Raw genomic sequence first — 9443 nt, 5'->3', positions numbered from 1 at the left:
AGACGGTTTTTCATGTGAACGCGCTTTTCTTGCTTCGGAACCGTGATCTGACGTCATAGCCCTAACTAGTGCTTTTTCCCTGACAGTTTTCCTTTTTATTCCGCATCATTTCGATACATGGTTTGTCCGTTATTAATTTTCCGATTTTTTAAGACTTTTTCGTGTGTATTTTTGACATTTTTCCATGTGAACCTGCCCTATTTGTATCGGAATTCCAATTTGATTTGACAACCGTGTCCCCTGTGCCTTCCCCTACCTTTTTCCTTTTTCCTCCACCATTTTTCGACTTCTGGATTTTTACTTATTAAATTTTAAAAGAGTTTTCGGGAGTATTTTTGGAGTTTTTCACATGTGAACCCCTCCTATTTCCGCCGGAACTGCGGTTTAACGTGATCACCCTGTGCCACTCCTTCCTGCGGACATTTTTCCTTCTTCCTGCATGTCTTTCCGGTGAACGGTCTGTTCGATATTAATTTCCGATCCCATTTTCGAGTTTATTTTTTGGGTTTTTCCCATGTGAACGCGCCTTACCTTAGTCGGAATTATATTTTGACGTGATAGGATTGTCGGGCACATCTTTCTGCACAGTTTTCCTTTTTTCTGCACCTCATTCCGACGCACGAATCTTTCGATATTAATTTTTAAATTGCATTTTTTGTTCGTTTTTTGTGTTTTTTGCACGTGACCGCCCTTTACCCCTCCCGGAACCCCTGTCCCGTATTTTCCTTGTTTCCCCACTATCGTCCTGCCCACTTTTCATTTTTACGCTCTTTCATTTTGACGTCCAGATTGGTAGTTATTAATTTTTCTTTATTTTTACGTGTATTCGCGCGCCCGTTTTACGCGTGAACGCGCCCTTTTTCGATTTTACGAGTCTCCACACGCCCCGGTCGTGTCCGCGTAACCCGTACCGTCTTCCCCGCGCCATTTCAATCCCGTCACGGCAAATTTTTTTACCCCGCCCCGCGCACGAGCGCGGGACGGGGGTACGCGCCTTTGTCCCTACCCATGCCCCCCCCCCATAGGCCTCCCATCCCTTACCCCCACCTGCCCATCCCATGGCCCCCCCCATGGGCCCCCCACCCCTTCCCCCCAACTGCCCATCCCTTCCCCAACGGCCTTTCTCTTTCTTTCTCTCTCTCTCTCTCTCTTTCTTTCTCTCTCTCCTCCTGCGTCCTCTACCTCCCTGCCATCTCCAACCTCCTCCCCCGACCTCCTCCTCCCTTCCTTCTCCCTCTCGGCAGCGACCTCCCTCCCTTCCTCCTCTTGTCAGCGACCCTTCTTTCTCCCTCCCCCAGCCCACACCGTCTCCGTCTTCTCCCAGCCCCCCCCCCCCCCCCCCCCCCCCCCCCCCGACTTCCTGTTTCTTCCCGACCCCCCCCCCCCCAGCGCCTCCCTCCCTCTTCGTCGCAGTGTTCGCAGCCCCCCTCCTCCTTCTCCTTCGCTGCCGCCCGTGCCCACGCCACGCCCACACCACCCCAACTCCTTCTCCTTCTCCCTACCCCCGCCGCCACTCCTGCTCCCCGCCCTCGGGTCGCCCGTGCCCACGCCAGTCGCCTTCGCCCATGCCCACGCCAGTCGCCTCGTACGCCAGTCGCCTAGCCGCTGCACCTCGCCCTCGCCGCCTACGTCAGCCGCTGCACCTCGCTCCTCGTCGCCTTCTGGCCGCCTGCCAGCCACGTGGCCCTGCACCCATCAAACCAACCCCCCCACTAACCCCCCTTCCCACCCCTCCTAAACCCACCCCCCATTAACCCCCCACTAATCCCCTTTCCCACCTCCCACCCCTTCCTTCCCACCCCTATACACACACCTCCCAACCCCCATTACACACCTAACCCCCCTCCTATTACCCTCTGCAGGCCCCCTTTCCCCCATTCCCCACCGAACCCTCCCCTGGCCTACCCAAGAATACCCACCCAACCACACACTCCCCTACCTAGCCCCCATTCCCCCCACTGCAACCCACTAAACCCACCCCCATCTAACCCCCCATTCCCACCACCCACTCCCTTTCCCCCTTTTCCACCCTCATTCCCCCCCATTACCCGCGTGCACCCTAACACACACTACCCTACCCAAGCCCCCCGTCCTACCCTGCAGACCCGCAGCAGCTCACCACACCCCCTCCATGAACCCCAGTCCCACCTGTAACCACCCTTGAGCTGTCGACACGCGTGCGGGTGTGTACGCGCTTGTGGTTGATCGTGCGGTTATTCGTACGCGAGTGCGAGATTTTGATCGTTGGTTGCTGACCACGCAGCTGCCACGCAGCCTGTTGCTGGGTATTTTTCCCACATTTTTCATTAACACACCCGTAAATCTTTTTTTTTCCATTTAAATAACAACTAAAAAACACACAAACATTGAAAAATATCAATAAATCATTAAAAAACCACTTTATATTCTGAAAAATTACAGAAAATCTAGAAACCTTTCCTTTTATTTTTGCAATCCATGGCCCTCTTTTTCTCCACTTGTAAATTTCAGCAAAAAATATTTTTGCCTATTTTAAAATTCTAAAATCTTTCAAACTACCCAAAAATATGATAAAAATTCATTAAAAATACTAAAAAATTCCCAATTAATTTCTGAAAAATTCCTAACCCTTTCCTTCCCATTTTTATTTATTTTTGGCATATTTTTCTCAGCTGTTATAATATTTTATTTCACACCTAAATTCTTTCACACTAAATCACACAAATTCATAACATAAACAAATAAATAAAAACAACCATTAAAAAAATAAATAAATCCCTTTTTCTTCCAACACCCCAACTAACCGTCTCGAAACCCCAATCCAGATATTTTTGGATTGAGAAGAGCGCATTCCTGCATTACATACACACCCCTTCCAGGTATTTATTTTATGTGCTTTATTTATTTTTTATTTTCCCCTTAATCACAAATTAATTGTTAAAATAAACCCTTTAATTCACCCACCGTTTCCACGCGCATTCGCGCTAAATACACATACTTTTTAAAATTAAAATCAACCAGCCGTTCACTTAGCACGCGCTACGTGCGCTAAAGAGGCACTTTAAATTTTAAATTAAAAAGAACCAGCCGTCACATGAGCACGCGCTGGCAAAAAAGCGCTCCACATCACCTTAATTTATAATCAATAAATTGCATTTAGAGACCCAGTCGGGAATCAAAGTCCGGGAATCAAATAACTGCACCGCTTAACCTAATAATTGGTAATTAAATTTATAATAAGGAACCGCCATTTTCTTGCTAAGGTTTATCACCTAATAAAAATTCACCCATTTTTAATAATTGATTAAAATCAACCCTTCATTAAATTAATTTCCCCCTCACTGCACTTAATTCCCTTTTTAATGAACCGTTTCGTGGGATGGGTATACCCTGTTTTTAGTGTTATTTTCCATGGTCCAGTCTTGGTTCTATCACAGATGTAGTTTTGATATGTGTCGGATGTGGTATGGTTTTGGTTTCCTGTCTTTGTTACGGTTACGGGTACGGTATGCAGTTTTTTTTTTTGCCTGATACGGGGTTCAGGGTGTTTGTCTGATGCATCGCATGAAGCTTTCGGTCGCATTTGTCTCAAGGTCATGTCAAATTTTTTCTAGGATGTGGTTTGCTTCGGGTTAGTAGGTCGTGTCACGTCTTATTTGGTTATTCTCTTATCCTTGGTTTTTGTCTGTTGCTTTGCAGGCATTCTCCTTGATTGTCTGTGTTTGTGGTGTGTGTGTAACCATCTGAATGGCGCCTTCTCAAGCTCCTCCCCCTATCCAGTACGTCCCATTAGTTAGTCGGGATTACTCGTCCCTACTTACTTTTGAGCCCCTCACGAAGGCAGGACTTGCTGCTTTTGTGGCCACTCCTTTTCCATTACTTCCAGAGGATCCGTCCGTATGTGATGAGTTCCTGGCCTCTTACAGCAAGAAGACAGGCGTAGTCCAAGGAATGTCTATGACATTGATGTCTCAAGGCTTAGGGAAGGCTCTGTCTTTACCCTTCAAAGGAGAACCTTTTGTGACCACTCGTCAGCTCTTCTCTAATGAAGAGATTCTGAAGCTGTTGCAGAAGCAGACAAGGGAAGTCCTTGATGTTAAGAAGGTGATAAACTCTTCAGGAGTTTCGTTTTCTATGATTATTGATCCCGTATGGAAGACGATGTGTCAGTTCCTTCAGGACAGGTTTATGCCTGCCAAAACGCCATCCCACTATTTATCCAAAGAGCTTTTCACAGCTTCCAGGATGGTGTTGAAAGGAGTTGCTATTGATTGGAGCACATACCTCCTTACTAAAATGGATCAGCATTTTGTTAAAGTCACGAGGGGTAATGTTACCAATGTTACCTACGGATCATATTTGTCTGCCTTCTTGACCTATTCAGGTTTACAGAAGACTGTGCCTCCACCTCCTCCATTAGATCCAGTACCTCCTCCTCCACCTTCCGACGAGTCAGCACCCATTGACATTGAGGATGATGATTCTCCGCCTCCCCTGGTCATACAACGCAAACGCTTGAAGAGGGTAGCGGATAAAGCCCCTGCTGTACTTCCCTCAGTGCCTATCCCTGCTACTTCTGGCAGTGAACTCCCTGGGTATCTCACTTGCAATAACCTGTTCAGAGCACATAGAGAAGGATCCTTGGAGATCTCAGTTCCCTCCCTGAACAGTCTCGTCTCAGGAGATGCCATTCCTTTCCTCTGCAAGGATATTCAAAGTTCCATTGAGTTGTCAGTGACAGCCTGTGTTCAACAGCTGTACGCATCTTTCTATGAGGAGCTCATGCAGTCCAAAGACCAGTTGCATAAGGCAACATCTGAGTTAGCTTCTGCTAAGGATACCTTAGCAGATCTATTTAAGCAAATGGAACAGCAAACCCAACTGGTTGCCATCCAGAGCGATGAGATTTCTTCATTGAAGACCCAGTTATTCGAGGCTCAGTCACAGGTTACTAGCCTTTCAGCAGAGAAGGAGCGGATGTCCAGCGAAGCGAAAGAATTCCAAGTTCTTTTAGATGACAAGCTTTCAGCTTTACAGATGGCTAATGACACAGTGGCCAACCAAGCCTCCCAAATCCAGCAGTTGCAAGATCAGCTTGCAAAGTCCCGCTCTGTTCCTCCAAGCCCTCATGTTCCATTGATTCCTTCTCTTTCACAGCAGGATTTGACTGCCCTACAGAGACAGGCTACTTTGTGTCCTCTATTCCAAGACAAAGTGGAAAGATTGCAGTCCAGAATGGACTTGTTATGGTCTACCTTTGAACAGTTTCAGGAATATATCCTACCAGACCATTCTTTCTTTGTCCACTACCACTTACAAAAGTTGGTCTTCTATATGAAGCTTTCCACGATGGATTTACCTTTTCCAGAGGATGGCTGGAGTGGGGCTTGGTCTGCTGAGTTGTTGACAGAGGTAGTCAGAATGGTCTTTGAAGATTCTGTCACGCCAGACACCATGTTGATGTCATACATGTATCTCCGAGGAGATTTGTTAATTCCAGATGAGGTAGATATGGCATGGTATGTGGGGGATGTGGTCTTACAGGCTGTTTTGTATGTCAATCATTTGGAGTTGCGCATAGCTGACATGTTTCAAAGTTATTTCTCCAAAGTAGCTGATTGTCAGGATAATTCGTGGCATCCCATGATTGATTCGGTGGTCCTCAATCAAAGACAAAACACAGCTCCTACCTTTGCCCAGAGTACTAACCAACTGAGGATGGATCTCTTAATCTATCTTTCCAAACATAATCCATTTGATGCTACCTTCTTTGATGCCTATCATAGACGATCTCTCTTAGGACCTTCTGTTCCTACCCTCCTCTATTACCAACAATTGGCTCACCGCTATGCTATATATTTTTCCCTTTGTCAAACTAATTCCACAGTAATTTTACCACTTCTTTTCCAACCTTCCAATTTCCCTCAAATTTCTATTTTCACTTACTGTTCCTTTATTGAGGATAGGGTATTTTCCCCTTCTCCACCCTGTCCTTCACCCCTCATTAATGTACCCTCCACATTTCCTATTTATCAGTTAACACCTTTCCTTAGTGATTCCTTACAAATTTCTGCCACTCCTTCTTTAACATTTTCTTCCTTTTATGATTTTTCCTATCCTTCCCTACATCCACTTTCCCTTATTCCACTACCCTCTCCTAACACTTCCATATCTCAACCACCTCAGTTGGTTAGTGACTGTGACGGTTTTGATACTCAGATTTCCAGAAGAAGGGGATGGAGTTCGGATGATTGCCTTACAGGACCGCAGATTAATTGGCCAGTAATTCCGGGAGAATGGACAGCTTCAAGTCAAGCTTATCAAAACTATGTTCATTTTGCCCAACAATATTCACAATCTGCAGATCCCTCAGTGAGATTAACTGCTCACTTTGCTTGGTACCTGGCGTATATGCATAGGCACTCTCATACTGATTCAAAGCCTATTCCAAAGCTGTGCATGAATGTCAATGTTAGCATTGATTCTCAACAGCTGGAGATACTGTATTTTCATGCCCTCTGTTTGCCTAGCAGATACCTGGTCCTGTTGGAAAGGATGTGCTGTCTCCAATTTTTTCAAAATCCTCCTAAAAACTTTGTAGATGAATCCTTATCTATGGATCGATTCCGACAGCATCAATCTTTTAAGCGGGATCATCTTCATTGATACCTTTCCAATGTATGGTGAAAGCTTTTAATGAACACCTCTCTTTTTTGAAGAAGTCATTCAGATGGTTGTGTTGTGAGTTCATGTATGTCAAACGAACGTAGTGGTTTCCTATTGGATTTTGTGTACGAGCTATGTTTTGGAGATTTGTAAACATGGGGTCGTGGTTGGAGAATTGAAGCTGATGCTGAAGAAGACGAAGCAAACTTTTATATCCTTTATATAATTTGTTGAGATTTTTAGTTTGATAAGAGGTGTTAATTTCAAAAGGGTTTTCCTTTCTTTGTATTTTTATATCAGAAACAGGTTATAAGTTGGGGTCGTGTTGGATGGATTCTTTTTGAAAAGATATTGAAGATCAAAGTTGAGCTTTTCAATGAACTTGTATTCCCTTTTTCCTGGGTCGCAAGGACGCTTCCTTATTAAGTGTGGGGATATGTTGAGTGTTGAAATGACTTGTTTTTTGGATGATTTTTGTTGTTTTTGAGAGCTGAATGGTTGATTTTATGGGATGATTGGTTGATTTAGAAGTGGTTTGAGAGTGTTTTGGATGATATTGATTGTGTTTTGGAAGTTCATGATGTTTGTTGATGGTTTTGTGATGTTCTGATAGGTTCTGATTGGTTCTGTATACCTTCTGTTTTGTTCTGTTTTGGTCTGTTTTGTTCTGATTGTCTTCTGTAAGGAGGGATGGAGTATTGATTGATGAAGAATGAGATATTGTGAAAGTTTATTGAATGGTTTGTGAGAGTTTGGAATGATTTGAGAGTGAGTTATGAAGTTTTGATAACCTTCTGTAACCTTCTGTAGGTCTTCTGTAGAGCTTCTGCTTCTGTTCTGTTTCTGTTCTGTTCTGTACTGTAGCTATTCTGGTACTGTTCTGTAGACTGTTCTGTATGCTTCTGTAAGTGTTCTGTGGAATGTATGTGTGACTTTGAGAAAGTTTTCTAGTCTTGGAAAGAGGTGAATACAAGTGCAAAAGAGCTGGAGGAAGTGGAAGAAGTAGCTGCTGAAGACTTAAGAGAAGACTAGAGTGAAGTGACAGTAGTGAGCCGTGAAGAGACACTGTAGTGACTCTGGTGACTCTTCATATCAGACATACCTCTTGGGAGGGGTATCCACGACCTGAGAGTGATTATTGAGAGTGATTTTTGAGAGATTGTAGTGAGGATATGATGTATTATTGATAGAGTGAGAGAGAGAGAGTCAGAGATAGCCAATTCTACTCAAACAGAGTGATTGTATATGAGAGATTGAGAGAAAAGACTATGAAGATATTGAAGATGAGTACTATGTGATGTATTTCCATTCAAAGATGGTGTATTTCTTTGTTTTCTTTGTTCTATTGATGGATTTTGTGAAGATGTTGAAGAATATGGTTGATTCTATCAAAAACCGTGGGAGATCTACATGATGCTGCATGAAGATTTGTTGTGCCTGGTGTTCTTTTCTTCATTGTGATCATATGAAACATGATAAACAAGCCTGTTGATGTTACAAGATAGATTTTCTTGCAAGAGAATTCCCTTTTCCTTGGTGTTCCTCTTGGGGCTCCATCCTGGTTCTACATTACTACAACTTAATGTACATATTTAGTAGCTAGACACTTCCAATATTGAAGCGTGAAATGTACTCTTTTGAGTATGGAAATCTCAACATGTGATACTAATGCAAGTACCAACAAGGAAGAATATTGAGAACATGTGACCAATCTTGAAGAAAAACTTAGAAACTTGAGCCTTAGGTTGGGAATGGATGATGTATGATGTAAATCCATTTGGCAAAAGTACATCTTATAGTTTAAGAAAAAGGTGCTAGCAAACTATATTATTCCACCCTCAATGGCAATAAACAAAGGGCATGTTATGTTGTCTCTTCCGATTCCAAGAAAACATAAAGTCAAGAATATGGATGTGTATCTATAGAGCCCTTGATTGAAGAGTTGGAGATACTTTAGACATGAATTGAGACAATGACATATATAAACCTCCACCATCATAGGACTTCACATTGAGAGTTATCTTGATGTGGACAATGCATGACTTTTCAAGGTATCATGAATGTTCACATATGAAGCTCACAAAACAATTGCCATGTATGTATATGAGTATGATTTTTTTGATTTAGGGTTAGTTTCTACGAGCATGAAATTTGGGTTCGGGTCTCTCTACTTTAGGCTAATGTACATGTCTCATTTATGGTGCATTATTGGTTTCCTAATAGCCAGCTAATCTAAAGAATTAGGTCATTTATAGGTATAATCTAGTTTACCTAGTATGCTTTTTCTAATTGTTTGTAGATTTTAAAAGCATGGTTTAACTAGCATAAAGTTGACTAGTTTTCTAAAAGACTAGATATCCTTTTCCAATTAAAAAATTGCCATTTGATATTACACTTACATAATGGGAATCCAAACGTGTTCCACTAATGAACGCTTGACAATATTCAACATGGGATATTCAAAATATATCAACGACTTGAGTATCACGACTATGTGGGGTCCTGAACTTGACCATGAACCTGAGCCTAGAGTCTCTGCATCCTACCATATAAGAGGGAAAATTTGTTTTTGAGAAACATGGTGGGCCAATGCTAATGAATAGGAAAAAGCCTTGTAGTAGAAGCCTTTGCTAGTGTTCATGATGCATACTCAAGAGGCCTAAAAGTGAGCCAAAAACATCAAACTCATCAAGGCAAGATAGATCATCAAGGTGATAATATAATCTTGCTATGTCAACCTAGATATAGAGTAGGGATATGTCCAAGGACTTGTTAGTCAATAAGTTCATGCATGTTAG

At 43.0% G+C, this 9443-nt stretch overlaps 1 non-coding gene across 1 annotated transcript; it reads left to right on the top strand.

The window, feature by feature from the left end:
• The first annotated feature begins 6962 nt into the window (after window positions 1-6962).
• Window positions 6963-7030, top strand: LOC148023483 (small nucleolar RNA SNORD36). The gene has a single exon (XR_015693932.1). It is a non-coding gene; the product is annotated as a small nucleolar RNA SNORD36 (small nucleolar RNA).
• The last annotated feature ends 2413 nt before the right edge of the window (window positions 7031-9443 follow it).

This window comes from Lygodium microphyllum, chromosome 16 (genome assembly GCF_053477565.2).
Source record: "Lygodium microphyllum isolate KBCC chromosome 16, Lygodium_microphyllum_v1.1.10, whole genome shotgun sequence".
Lineage (NCBI taxonomy): Eukaryota > Viridiplantae > Streptophyta > Polypodiopsida > Schizaeales > Lygodiaceae > Lygodium > Lygodium microphyllum.
The sequence above is the reverse complement of the archived record's forward strand: the minus strand, read 5'-3'. Positions and strand labels throughout refer to the sequence as shown.